Below are 15,794 nucleotides of genomic sequence, written 5' to 3'. Positions count from 1 at the left end.
TCTCTGGAAGTAAACAGTCTTTTACATTAGTCTTTTAGACTTGTCTTTTTCATTGTATTTCTAAGAGCTATTTCAATTATTGCTGATCATCTCACATTAGTACTGATATTGTACCATATTCTCTTGGATCTGCTCAATTCACTTTGCATTAGTGCATACATCTTTCCAGGGTTTTCAAAATCCACCTGTTCATCATTTGTTATAGCAAAATTTGTTTGTCATTCCCCAACTGATGGATGAACTCTCAATTACTAATCTATTGTCTCTTTGTACATGTCCATCAATTTCCCTTTTGGGGGGGGGGGTCTCTTTGGTATGTAGATTTACATGTGGTGATGATGATGATGATGAGTGTTGTTTGTCCTTTGTGCTTGAGGAAGATCATGACATCAGGGAGGTGATGCCATGAGAGGCACATGAATTGCATTTGAGTGAGGGGATACTGTGCCAGTCTCTCTTTCTCCCCCCATAGCCATCTGGGTCCAGTGATCAGATATGAATTGCAATGACTGGAGATGACCCCGGATGTAAAGCAATCAGAGTTAAGTGACTTGCCTAAGGTCACACAGCTATTAAGTGTCAAGTGTCTGAGGTAGGATTGGAACTTCTGTCCTCCTGACTGCAAGACTAGTGTGCTATTCATTGTACCACCCACTGCTGGATCAAAGGGTATGCAGATTTATTGCCTTTGGACAGAGTTTAAAATTTCTCTCCAGAATGTTTGGATCTGTTCACAACTCCTCCAACTATGCATGAGTGTCCCAATTTCTCCCCATCAACTCCATCATTCATCATTTTGACTTTTTTCTTATTAGTCTTATTATTGTGGAGGTTTACCATGGAGTCGTTTTAATTTACATTCATCTAATCAGTAGTGACTTAGAGCTTTTTTCATATGACTAAAGACAGTTTTGAGTTCTTCATCTGAAAACTGCTTTGTACATATCCTTTGACCATTCATTGATTGTAACATGATGTTTATTTTTGTTAGGTTTTTCCAGTTCTCTATATTTTTGCCTAATGAGACCTTTATCAGAGAAACAAGCTGTAAAAATTGTTTTCAAGTTTTCTGCATTTCCTTTAATATTACTTGCACTGATTTTGTTTGTGCAAAACTTATAAAATTTAATCAAAATCATTCATTTAGCTTAACATCTCTTGTTTGGTTATAAATCATTACCTTCTCTATAGATCTCATGGGTAAATTGGCTTTCTTCTTTTAAAATCATATTCACTTATGTTTTTCTATTTTATTTTTCTTTGTCAAAATATCAGATCTTAGTTACCTTTGTTTTCCTCCTTTCTATTTTATGAATTTTAGTAGCATAATCAATTCGATGATCTCTTTCCCTATTTTATGAATATAACCAATTTGGGATATAAATTTTCCCCTAAATTGTAACCCATAAATTGTTTCATTATAATCTTCTTTATTGAAATTAGTAATTGTTTCTATGATTTTTCTTTGACTTACTCATTCTTTAACATTTAATTATTTATTTGTAATTAAATTGAAATCTATATTTCCATATCCCTTTTTAGATGTAATTATAGTGCATCATGATCTGAAAATTAATAATACTGTTTTTCTACATTTTATTATAGGATTTTAATGCATTTTTTTCCATTGGTGCCATATTCCACAGAGAAAAATGTATGTTCTTTTCTATTGCTGTTCAGTTTCCTCTTGACATCTGTCAGGTCTAATTTTTCTAAATTTCTCTTCACCTCCTTAACTTCATTTAAAAAAAATATTTCTAGTTCTGAGAAGGGAAAGTTGAGGTACTTCATTACTTAGTTTTTACTCATTGAACTCCTTTTAAAAATTGAATGCTATGCCATTGATATTTGCATTTTAGTATTAATATTCTTCACTTTAATAATATGTTTTAGCAAGGTATATTTTTCTTTTTTGTCTCTTTTAATTTGATCTCTTTTTTCTTTTGCTTTATTTGAGTTTGCTCTTGTCTACTACTTCAGTGGAAAATTGGCATAATATAGTTTTCCTCAGCCTGTTACATTTGTTTTGTGTGTATGTGTGTGTGTGTGCATGTCATGCTTCACATGTGTTGCTTGCAAATGACATAGGATTCTGTTTTTTTAATCCATGCTATTGCTTTTCTGTTTTTTGGTTGAGTTCAGTCTATCCATATTGACAGTTTTGATTTCCAGATGAGTATCTCCATCCTATTCTTGCCCTGTTTATTTATACTTCTCTCTCTCTCTCTCTCTCTCTCTCTCTCTCTCTCTCTCTCTCTCTCTCTCTCTCTTCACCATATATTTGAGCACCGGTGTTTTGCTTCTTCCCATCATCTTCCTCAATCTGAGGCCCTCCTCTTAGCATTGTTTTTTCTTGACCTCCTCCCCTCCTACTTCATTACATGGTAAGACAGATTTCTATGCCGTACTCTGGGTATATGACATCCCCTCTTTAAGGCAAATCTGATGAAAGCAAATTTCAAACAATGCTCATCCTTCACCTACTTCTTTCTCTCCACTAATCAGTCTTTTATACCTTCTAAGTGCTATAATTTACCCATGTCACCTCTCTTTTCCCTCCTCTGCAAGTTCAGCCCTCTTTTTTGCCATACGTATATATAATGTATGTGAAGCTGAGACCATTGAGTGAATTGCCCAGAATCAATACCTAACAGAACTGGCTCATGAATCTTGACCCCTGAACACAATCTACCACTCTTTTCTATATCATGCCACTACTCACCCAGTGTGGATGAATCCCCCCTTTCTAACTACCCCAATCGATGCCACACACACAAAATGATTGGCATGAGAGGCAGTTTTTTAGAAGGTGTTTATGAGGCCAAGGGATTTTTCCATCATCTGATCAGGATATGTGCTGGTAGAGATGCTCTGTGTGCTGGATCAAAGAAGACTGTATTGAATATGTATCTGTATTAGTTTGTATTGAATTTTCTCCTTTTTCTTTTCCTCTCCTTTTTCTTTCTCTTCTTTCTCTTTTTTCTTCTCTGTTTCTCTCTTCTCTGTTTTCTATTTTCATTCCTCTTTTCTCACTTCCTCTACTGTCATTTAGTTCTCTTTCACTTCCTTTTCCTTATTATCATTGACTCATTTTTATTTTCCCTCTGCTAAAGTTCTATTCACTCACCCATTAATAGTTGCTGATAGTTTTTCATGAATGAATGAAACTGGTTGTAAAATCAAGAATAATAATAGCTAGTATTTTATATAATACTGTGGCAGACATTACAATAAGGGTTTCATGGACACATTTTCTTCTGATCCTCACAAACCTTGGGAGCTAGGAACCATTACTATTCCATTTTTACAGTTTCCTAGGACCAAGAACAATTTATTGACCTTCCCTGGGTCACATGATTATTGTCTAAGATCAGATTTGAACTCCGTTTTTCTTGACTCCAAATCCAATATTTTATCCATGTGCAACATAGTTATCTAGATTATCTTCTTTCAATTCTATGTTCATCCCTTATCTCCTTCATGCTCTTAAAATAGAGCATTGGATTCATCAATCTATGCTCCATGATTGTTGGACAGATCCTATAATCTCTTCTAGATCCAGTTTCTTCAGCTTTGAAATGGAGATAAAACTTTTGCTAGCTATCTTATAGCATTTCTTGGAGAAAAAAAATTTCAGATATCTGAATAATAGTTTTGTTGTCGTTTCTTAGCATTACTATTTTTATAGGTAAGAAAAGATATTTTAGCCCATTGATTCATTTTTTAATTAAAAGAAAACTAATAGTATCAAATTGCTTTAGAACTTTGTTAGTTACTTTTTCCATATTACTTGGAAATAGGAATTGTTGATAATACTATATCTATTTTCAAATGAAAATATTGAAATTTAGAAAAATGGTTTGTTCCTAGAGAAACTTGACTGATAAATTCAGTCTCTAAAATACAGAGAAAGGTCCAACATTCTTGAATTATACAGGACATAATCACAAAATCTGGACTTTGTTAAGCAGCTTCAATAGTATGAAATTCAAATAGAAATGAGACCACTAAACCATATGGCAGAATTCCTTGGGAGATTCTTATTAATTTACATTATCTATGTTCTAATGTATTTTTATTTATTTTGTTAATGATTTCTAAATTACATTTTAAATTTGATTCTACAGTTCTCAGGAGTGATGTGGGCTGCAATGCTTCCCATATGTTTGAAGGTTGCACAAATTCCCAAAGATATTTTGACTGTATATATAAAATTGATAATTTAACTTATAGTGGTTGTGAGGTAACAAAGAATAAACACGCTATAATTTCAGATAGGAAAAGTATTATATAGAATATCTTAAAATTATAGATCACAAAAGATATATGCAGAGAGATGGATTAATAGGGATGAAATATCAGGATCAAGCAGTAATCTCAATCAGAGTAGGTTCTAATGACTAGAACAGGGGACTGGGGACAGTTTGGTTCAAATTCATCTTCACATTCCTAATATCTGTGTGACTGAAGCAAGTCAATGAATCTCTGTATACCCAACTTCTCCTTGATAAAATCAGGAGTTTGAACCCCCTGAGTCTTATGGTTCCTTCCAGTTGTAAACAAAAATTGTGATGTATCCACTAGCAAGCTCTATTATTTTTATTCCTTACCTCCAAATTCTGTCAGTGAGGAAAAACATTTATATTAAATAGCATATGTACAGTATTGAACATTTTACCACACTTATTATCCCTCCATCTCTGTACTCTTTTTGGTTTTAAACACACAAGGCCCCTTTTCTGTTTGGTTTTCTTAATTACCTTGGACAGCTCCTTCAAGTAAGCATCAATGAAGTCCAGTGTCTCCTCTTCATTCAGGTCTTCCTTGTGTTTTTTGATCACAAGTTCCACAAAAGACTCTAGCTTTTTCCACTCTCTAAGGAGCTTCTGGTGAGATCCTGGCAGGAATTTCATTATCCAAGGCAATATATTGAAGAGCTAAATAATAGAAAAGAGGGGAAGGGCAGGAGGGATGTGTCTTGTTAGACACCCCCATTTCTTCATCTTCTTCCCCATCCTAAGTTAGACTAGGGTTCTTTACCATTTTTTGTGTCATGGAATTTATCCTAATTCAATGTCTAACCACCCCTGAAATTCATCATTCCTGTAACCATAGTCTCTCCTTCTATATTGTTGATCTCTTAACACTCAGCCTGGCATCGATCCATCTCTTTTGTCATCTATGAGGATCTTGGCCATTTCCTGATGAACCTAAATAACTCTAGCATGATGTTACCTACCTAAGCAATCTCACAAGCTACTAGAAAGGAGAGGGAAGATTTGTTCTAAGGAATTTGATAGCACTCGGACCCATATTTCCCTGTTACCATCACAGAATTCCCTTGTACTGAATTTCCATTTTGTTTCTCTGGGGGGAAATGAGAGCTAATGGTATTTGGACTTTTTCCTTCTTTTCTACCAGTCAGACTTCTGAAGAGTTAAGTGAACTCATGAACCAGTGACTCCTTTGGTGAGGCTCACTCACTGACCAACTAAGAGGCAGAGGAGATGCCATGCTAGAATAAGACTCAGGAAGGGCTGAGTTAGAGTTCAGCTTCAAACACATTAGCTATGGGACAAGTCATTTTTCTCAGCCTGTTTATCTGTAAAATGGGGATAACTATAGCAACTCTGACAGAATCATTAGGAGGATCTAAAGAAATCAGTCAATCAACAATCATTTATTGAGCACTTACTGTGTGTAGGAACTGTGATAAGGGTTGGGCATTCAAAACAAAGGAGGAAATACCAGACCATATTATCAAGGAGCTCACTTGTAATGGGAGAGACACCATGGAAAGAGTTTGTTGTACGAAAACTATATGTAGAGTGAGGGAGAGGTAATTTCCAAAGGGACAGCACTGAAAACTGGAGAGACTGGTTAAGATATCCTGCAGGAAAAGGTGAAACATGAGCTGATTCTTGAAGGAAGCCAAGTAGTGAGGGAAGGAGGGCATTTCACGGAAAAGGGGCATCCAGTGCAAAGACACTGAGATGGGAATTAATACATAGTAAGGCTGTTTACAAAGCATAAATATAAGCACTTAAATGATTCTGGTCTCTGATTTTGTTTCTTCTCTCTGTCTCTCATTCTATTTCTTTACCTGTCTGTTTTTATCTCCTTTTTTCCAGTCCATCTTTTTCTCTCTGTTTCTCTGTCTTAAGGTCTGTATCTATCTATTTCTCTTTGCCTCTGTGTCTCTCTCTGTCTCTTTGTCTCTCTCTCTGACTCTTTTTCTCTGTCTCTCTGTCTCACTGTGTCTCTTTCTCTCTATCTGTCTCAGTCTTTCTGTCTGTCTGTCTGTCTCTCTCTCTGACTCTGTCCCTCTGTCTTTTTCTCTGTCTCTCAGTGTCTTTTTGTCTCAGTCTCTGTATATCTCTGTCTGTCTCAGTCTGTCTGTCTGTCTGTCTTTCTCTCTATGTCCCCTCCAGAAATGAGGTTAAAATTCCTGATTTTTCTCAAATTCTGCTCCAGAGATAGTTTTTCTAGGAAGCCTTTCCTGAGTCTCCTTTCTTCTAATGCCAACCTTCCCCAAACTATTCTTATTGAAATCATTACTTGCAGAGACATTCATATAAGAGCACGTTGTCCTCTACAACAAAATGTTTACCACCTGAGATCAGGGACTATTTCATTTCTGTAATTGTTTCTATCTCCTTGCACAGTATTGGGGAAACAGCAGGTGTTTAATAAATGATTGTAAATTGATCATCTTGATAAAGATTTTAGAAAAAAAAACTTTAAAATGCATAGAAATTTCTTTCCCATTATTTGGAGATCTTGGTGTTCTTGAAAACCACCAGTTACCCCAGGCAAGTTGTTTCATGTCAGTATTAATAAATATTTTGTTTCTGTCCTCTCTCCTTTTCAGTCCTTTTTACTGTTGGCAAAGTCCCTTCAGTCTCCGACAGTCATGTTTATTTCTTTTTTGTTAGAGGTTTCTGCCCAGTAGAGACAGAGTCAACCTTTCCAAGGAAGGGGTGGTCTATTACCTGGCACCCCCATTCACTTGTAAGAGTTGTGACATTATCCAAAGTCTCTAGTAACTCCTGAAACTGCGAGTCATAGTATTCAAAGCGATGCCCAAAAGTGATGGAGCAGATGATATTGGCAACTGCATTGGTGATCTGAAAGTGGGGGTCAAAGGGCTGTCCTGTTGATCAGAAAGAGAAATTGGAAAGCTAATTTTCATTTCACTCTTTAAAGGAATAGAGCAGAGCTGCTAAATAATTTTTCCCTCACCTCCTCCCCAAATAGTATACATTTGCTTTGTCAATATTGTCCAGAACCACTCAGTAGATAGAATGCTGGCCCTGGTGTCAGGAGGACTTGAGTGAAATTTAGCCTCAAACACTTAATAATTACATCAATATGTGACCTTGGGCAAGTCACTTAACACCGTTGTCCTCTAAAAAAATAAAAATAATATTGTCCTGAACCATCTACTGCTTGAATAGATTAGAGGAAAAAAAGAAGTTCACTTTTTGATATTCCATTCAAGTCTTGGGATGTAATTAGCACATTTTTTTTCAATATTGGTTACCTATGGAGCTTTGGGCTAGTTACTTAATCTGTCTTTGTTTCCATTTATTCATCAGTAAAATGAGGAAGTTGGACTAGAGGACTTCTGCTGATCCTTCTGGACTAGATCTCTGAAGCTATATTTGGAAATTTCAATTGCATAGGTTTACAAAGTCTGCTTACTTGTGTAATGGGCATGAGCACATATGTGCATGTATGTCCATAGATGTTTATGGGCACATACCGCTACTCTACTCATGGCTATATAGGTTGGGGCTGCATATTTGTGTGTGTGTTCAGCATACTGAAATCATCCTGGAGAAAGAGGGATGAAAAGAACAGACATGAGAAGGTGATTATGGAAGGGAGACAGTCTAAGATAATGTAAAGTGCTAGGCTTGGAGCCAAGAAGACCCCACCTACTTTACATATTTACTTAAATTAAATCCTACCTCAGCTGTGTACAAACTGGGTGATCTTAGTTCTTATGCTCCCATTCTGAATTAATTCCCATTTTTCCTGGATATATTGTATCTGTACATAGTTGTTGGCAGGTTGTCTCCCCACCACCAACACCTTAGATTAGGAACTGCTTAATGACAGAGACTGTCCTTTTCCTTTCTTTCTATTCCAAGGATTTAACACTTACTAAATATTAATTGACTGATTCCCTGACTTTGAACCCTACTCTTCAGTTTCCTCATCTGTATAATGGGAAGTAAATTTGATTTGCTCCAAGGTTCATTCTTCTCCTAAATTTATGATAATAAAAGGAAAAAGCAGAAGAGGAGGACAAAGGGGATGTGGATGAAGATGAGGGGAAGAAGAGAAGGAAAAAGAAGCATAAAAATAGGAAGAAGAGTGAAAGAATGAACATCTATTGTAACAACATTGTGAAAAGAACAATTTACAAACTTGGAACAACACAATACTAACCATGATACGAGACTAATGATGAATTCTGCTACGCACCTCCTGACAGACAGGTGATGGAATTAGGTTACACAGTGAGATATCTATTTCTGGGAATGCCAAGATAAGAATTTATTTTGCTAGATTATGTATATTTGTTACTAGAGTTTGATTTTTTCCCAGTGGAAGGAAGAAGGGAAGAAAATTAATGATTAATGGAAAAATTGTTTTACAAAATGAGGACATCAGGGCAGGCAGAAGACAAAAGAAGAAAGAGAAGAATGAGAGGAAAGATACCAAAAAAAGAAAGTAGATAATTCAGTAAATAGAAATAGAAAAAAAAGTATGATTATGAAAAAAAAGAATTTAGAGAAGATTAACAGGCGAAAATAGAGACAGGTATGTCTTAGTGTGTGCGGGGGGGGGGGGGGGTAACCACCTCACACCTATAGATTGGCTAAAAATAACCAAAAAGTAGGAAAGTGATCAATGTCAGAGAGGATGTGGGAAAACTGGAACACTAATGCATTGTTTGTGGAGTTGTGAAATGATCCAAGTATTCTGGAGAATAATTTAGTACCATGCCCAAAGTGCAATAAAACTGTGCATACCCTTTGGTCTAGCAATACCACTACTAGGTCTGTATCCCAAGGAGGTCATTAAATAAGGGGAAAAGACCCACATGTCCAAAAAACATAGTTATAGAAACTCTTTTTATAGGAGCAATGAAATAGGAATAGAAGGTTTGCCCATCAATTGGGAAATGGTTGGACAAGTTATGGTTTATTAATATTGTTCTGTAAGAAATCAGGAGCAGGCAAACCCAGAAAAGTTTGGAAAGATGTGCACAAACTAATGCTGAGTGAAGTGGGCCTAACCAGGGGAACATTATATTCATTAACTGTAAGGCTGTGAGATCACCTAGGATGACCACAGTTTCTCTGAGCAGTTCAGTGATCAAGGACAACCATGAGAGATTTGTTAGGGAAATTGCCATAATCATGAAGCTGAATGCTGAGCAAAACATACTATGTTAAATTTTTTAAAAACATTTTTTCTAGTCTTTATTTTTTGCTTTCCTTTTTAGGGTTTTTCCCCTAATATGACTAATATGAAAACATGTTAAACATGATTATATATATATGTATATATATATATATATATATATATATATATATATATCATATATCAGATTACTGCCATGGGGAGTGGGGAAAGAAGGGAGGGGGGTAGGGGAAAAAATGTGAAACTCAAAAGCTTGCGAAAAGAGAAATGTTGAAAACTGTTTTTGCATGTAAATGGAAAAAAATACAAAACAAATTAAAAATAATTAGCATTTATACATTGCCTACAAAGCCCAACAGCTAGAGATAGAGAAATTCCCTGTAAATAGCTGTCCACAGCATACAATACTTGGGAGTTTACCTGACAAGACAAAGCCAGGAACTATTGCTTATTGCCTCATTTCTTCCTAGAAGACAATACTGCCTCTATGAAAACATTCTATGGGTGGTGAGGGGTCATTTTGCCTGTCTCTAGTCTAGGAATGACTTCTTTACCTGCTCTTCGCACTCACAGTTCCAGATTCTCTTTAATCATTATTTGACCAAAAGGACAATCAGAAGTAATTGAAAATATCTGTACTTAACCAGTGCCCACCTTTTTCTTCCCTGAGAGCCTCAGTGAGATACCGGGCCTCCTCCCTGATCCGATCCTCCAGGGTTTTCTTAGGGTTTTCTTTCCCCAACCAAAGTTTCTCAGGGTCATCAAGGAAAACCTTCTTTGCTGTCTCCACTTTTCACCATTAGACATGAGTATGCCTGGAAAATAAAAGAACAATAACATTAATAACAATTCATCTCAACGATACTATTCCCTCTGGCAACAATGGAATTTAATTGAACAAGTGCTTAAAAAAACACCCACTAAATGCCAAATGCCCTACTGGGTAAACAAATAGTACAAGCCAGACAGCTCCTTTGGCCAAGAATTTACGAACTCATTGAGGAAATAACACTTAAAGTTTAATTTTAGTGTACATGGAAATACTTGGAAGTCCTTTTTAAAAAATTAATTTTTCAATGATCTGAAAAAGATACTTTCCCATATTAATTTTTATATGCTTCTAAGGTTCATATTTTCCTCCCTTCCCCCTCCCAATGACAATGAGTAATCTTATATAATTTATAACAGTACTATTATGTTAAACATTTTCATATTAGTCAAATTGAGAAAGAAGAATTAGAACAAAAGGGTAAAACCATGAGAAATAAAAAAGCATAAAACAAATTTTAAAAAGTGAAAATCACATGCTTTTTATCATTATTCAGGTTCCATAGTTCTTTCTCTGGATGTGGATGGTATTTTCTATCACAAGTCTTTTAGAATTGTCTTTGTACACTGTAGTACTTAGAAGAGTTGACTATCAAACAGTTCTTCATTACAGTGGGGCTGTTTATGTGTACAGTGTTCTGGTTCTGTTCACTTCACTCAGCATCAGTTCATGCAAGTCTTTCTAGACTGTTCTGAATTTCTCCTGCTCGTGATTTATGGCAGAACAATAGTTACTCCATCACATTCATATACCACAATTTGTTCCCTTTAGGTACATTCTAATTCCTACAACCTGTTTTCTTTTCCTGTTGCTAAAGGTAATATTTCTAGCACAATATTGAAAAATAGTGGTGATAATGGGTATCATTTCATCTCTGATCTTACTGGTAATGCTTCTAGAATTAGGAGAACACTGTATAAATTATGATCAACTATGATGGACTTAGCTCCCCCCACAACAGATCCGTGACCAAGGACAATTCTGAGACTTGTGAAGGAAAATGCTATTCACATTCAGAGGGGAAAAAACAAAAACAAAACAACTATGGACTCTGAATGCAGACCAGAGCATACTATTTTCACTTTTGAAAACTCATGTCTTTTTTCCTGTTTCTTATGTTTTTTCCCCTTTAGTTCTGATTCTTCTTTCACAATATGACTAGTGTAAGAATATGTCAAACATGATTATATAAGTATAACCTATATCATATTACTCACTGTCATGGGTCATGGGGAGGGAGGGAGGAGGGAAAGTAGGGAAGTAGAAAAAGGTAGAACTCAAAATTTACAAAAAGCTGAAAGCTGAAAATTATCTTTGCAGGTAATTGAAAAATAAGGAAAAATAACATTAAATATTTTTTTTAGCTTTAAACTCTTGAGAAATGTATTTCTATTAAAGAGAGCATAGTTCATCAGAAAATATGGACCTAAGTTGATTTTGGTGGGATGATATAAAAAAGTAAGACATTAAAAATGGGTTTGTACTATAATGGCAAGAAGAGGGAAGGGGAATATGGTAAATCACTTTATATAAAGATGCTCAGCAATATAGTATAGTATAGTATAGAGGGAGTGGGTGAGAGTTGCTTGAATCTTACTTTCCTTGGATTTGGCTCAAACAGGGAACAGCATATACATTCAGATGGCTTTAGAAATTCCATAGTTCTGAAGAGAGATCTTAAGAGTCCTTTTATCACCTTTTTGACCACTATTTGAGCACTTGCACCATGTGAGTTCTCCATAAAATAGTCTTTTGGCAATACATTTGGCATTTGGACAACAAATTCTTTGTATTTGTTGTCTCTGTACTAGAGTTTTATCTCCCAAGATCATACAGGGAAAATGTGGAAGAGCCTAGAATATGAGACTACACAGACTATGACATTTCCATTACTTCTCATTGTCTCATAGGAATATTATTTCCTGTTCTAACACTGGCTTCTTAGACACATTCCTTAGAAGGACCAACTTTTAGAAAAGTAAGGCCTTTTGGAATATAGTGATCAGCACACTGCTTTAGGAAGCACAGATCTTGGGAACCCATGCTGACTGAGATGCCTTCATCTATACTGCCAGTCCAGTTTAGGATCATAGATTTAGAAATGGCAAACTTAGAGGTCAATCAATCCAAATCTCATGCCAATTTTATAGATGAAGTCATTGAAGTTGAGAGCTCACAAATATCAAAGGTACAATTAAACCCAGGTCTTTTTAACTCTAAGATCAAAAATCTAGTTTATGAACCATGCCTTATTCTATATTTACCCCCCACCCTTAGCCTCTTGAAATCTTTCAAGAATCAAATCACAAACTTAACTTCTCCATAAAGTTTTCCCTAGTAACACTAAATTTTAGGTATTTGTAGCAAAAAGACCAGAAGTCAATGGAAAATTCAATAAAATGTACTCAAGAAATTTAAGGAAATCATTAAAGACTAAATTATAAAGCTTTGATTAAGATCAAACTGCATACTTATAAGAAAATGTTATTTATATTAGTGTTTATTAGTTATTATTAATAGTAATAGTATACTTAAAACTTATTATTAATGAGATATGATAGATATTTGGGAAGAATTGAATGGAAATAGTAAGGAACACACTTTTCTCCTCATGGTATGAAAGATTTACTATATTTTACTACATTAAAATACTATAGGTGGGCAGAGCCAAGATCACAAAGAGAAGTCAGAACTTTCTTAAACTCTCCCAGATTTCCCACAAAAATAACACTAACCAAGCCTCTAAAAAAATGCCCATTTTCCAACAAAATCTTTCTTGGGGAGAGCAGAAGTGTGACCAGTACTTGGTAATGGTGCTGAAGCAAAGAGCTGAAACCAGCATGTGTGGTCTGTGGAGAGAGCCAGGTGGATTTTTTCAGCCACAGTAGAGATCTGCGGGGGATGCTTTCTGGAGTCACAGATGATTAGGCCAACAACAGAGTAGGCTAGGTCTGCAACATAGAATGACCCAGCCTAATGAGAAGGCTGCTAGTATTCTCATTGTGGAAGTTTTGGGGGGCAGGCACCTCACCTAGCATAAGAAATGTAAGAGAAATTCAACATTTTGCAAAAGGGAGCATAAAAATTGACAGAAGAAAATAAATCCCTTAATAATACAATTGGAAAAATGGAAAAGATAAAAGTTCTTTAAAAAGTAGAAACTGACCAAATGGAAAAAGAGATACAAAAGTTAACTGAATAAAATAATTCCTTGAATAAGAGACTGAGGCAAATGGAGGCAATGATGAGACATCAAGAATCAGTCAATTAAAATTTTTTTTAAATGAAAAAAATAGAAGAAAATGTCAAATACCTCAATGGAAAAACAACTGCCCTGGGAAACAGATCCATGAGAGATAATTTAAGCATTATTGAACTACCTAAAAGCCATGATCCAAAAAAAGAGCCTGGACAAAATTTTCAAGAAATCAAGTAAAACTTGTTGCAATATCCTAGAACCATTAGTTTCAATGACCAATAGTCATTGAAAGAATTCACCAATCACCTTGTGAAAGGGATCTCAAAATCAAAGCACAAAGGAATATTATAGCCAAATCCCAGAATTATAAGGTCAAGGAGAAAATACAGCAGGCAGCCAGAAACAAGCAATTCAAATATCAAGGAACTAGTTAGAATTACACAAAACTTAGCAACATGAGCATTAAAGGATTGAAGGGTCTGGAATATGATATTCTGGAATAAAAATGAACTTGGCTTACAACCAAGAATCAACTATCCAACAAAATTCAGTATACTCTTTCAGGGGAAAAATGAATATTTAATGAAATAGATGATTTTTTTAAAAGAAAGATTTTATTTATTTTGAGTTTTACAATTTATCCCCATTCTTGCTTCCCTCCCTCCACTCCCCCACAGAAGGCATTGTTAGTCCTTACATTGGTTCCATAATATACATTGATCTCAGTTGAATATGATGACAGAGAAATCTTATCCTTAAGGAAGAAAAGTATGAAATAGTAAAATTACATAATAGTACGACAGTTTTTTCCCCTAATTTGAAGGTAATAGTCTTTGGTCTTTGTTCAAAGTCCATAATTCTTTCTCTGGATGCAGATGCCATTCTCCATTGCAGATAGTCTAAAATTGTTCCTGGTTGTTGCACTGAAGGGATGAGCAAGTCCATCAAGGTTAATCATCACCCCCATGTTGCTGTTAGGGTGAAAAATGTTTTTCTGGTTCCACTGATCTCATTCAGCATCAGTTCATGCAAATCCCTCCAGGCTTCCCTGAATTCCCATCCCTCCTGGTTTCTAAAAAGAACAATAGTGTTCCATGACATACATATACCACAGTTTATTAAGTCATTCCCCAATTGAAGGACATTCACTTAATTTCCATTTTTTTTTTGCCAACACAAACAGGGTTGCAATAAATCTTTTTGTACAAGTGATGTTTTTACCCTTTTCACAACCTCTTCAGGTTATAGACCCAGTAGTATGTGCATTTTTACTGCCCTTTGGGCATAATACCAAATTGCTCTCCAGAAAGATTGTATGAGTTCGCAGCTTCACCAACAATGTATTAGTGTCCCAGATTTCATACATCCCTTCCAATATTGATCATTGTCCTTTCTGATCCTATTGGCCAATCTAAGAGCTGTGAGTTGGTATCTCAGAGATGCTTTAATTTGCATTTATTTAATAACTAATGATTTGGAGCAATTTTTCATATGACTATGGATCACTTTGATTTCCTCATCTGTAAATTGCTTTTACATATCCTTTGACCATTTGTCCGTCAGTTGGGAAATGGATTTTTTTTTGAAAATTTGACATAGTTCTCTGTATATTTTAGAAAAAGTCCTTTGTCAGGAATACTATTTACAAAAATTGTTTCCCAGTTTATTACATTTCTTTTGAACTTGGTTACAGGAGTTTTGCCTTTGCAAAAACTTTTCAAGTTAATGTAATCAAAATTATCTAGTTTGTTTTGAATGATGTTCTCTATCTCTTCCTTAGTCATAAACTGCTCCCCTTTCCATAGCTCTGACAGGTAACCTACTCCTTGATCTTCTAGTTTGCTTATAGTATTGTTTTTTATGTCTAAATCCTGTAACCATTTAGATCTTATCTTGGTATAGGGTCTGGGGTGTTGGTCTAATCTAATCTAAAAGTTTCTTCCATATTAACTTCCAATTTTCCCCAAGAGTTTTTATCAAAGAGAGAGTTTTTATCCCAATAGCTGGAATCTTCGGATTTATAAAACAGTATATTACTTTAATCATTTCCTGCTGTTGCACCTAGTCTATGCCACTGATCCATGACTCTATTTCTTAACCAATACCAGACAGTTTTGATGACTGATGCTTTATAATATAATTTTAGACCTGGTAAGGCTAAGCCACCTTCTATTGCACTTTTTTTCATTGAATCTCTGGAAATTCTGGATATTTTATTTCTCCATATAAATTTACTTACAACTTTTTCTAACTCATTAAAGGACTTTTTTTTTGGAATTTTTATTGGTAGGGCACTAAACAAGTAGTTTAGTTCTGTTAGAATTGTCA

The 15,794-nt window shown here is 35.3% G+C and overlaps 1 pseudogene; it reads right to left on the bottom strand.

Moving 5' to 3' along the window:
* The window catches only part of LOC141512396 (cytochrome P450 2J2-like), a 46,921-nt pseudogene that overhangs the window by 14,079 nt on the left and 17,048 nt on the right, over window positions 1-15,794 (bottom strand).

This window comes from Macrotis lagotis, chromosome 2, assembly GCF_037893015.1.
Source record: "Macrotis lagotis isolate mMagLag1 chromosome 2, bilby.v1.9.chrom.fasta, whole genome shotgun sequence".
Taxonomy (NCBI): Eukaryota; Metazoa; Chordata; class Mammalia; order Peramelemorphia; family Peramelidae; genus Macrotis; species Macrotis lagotis.
The sequence above is the reverse complement of the archived record's forward strand: the minus strand, read 5'-3'. Positions and strand labels throughout refer to the sequence as shown.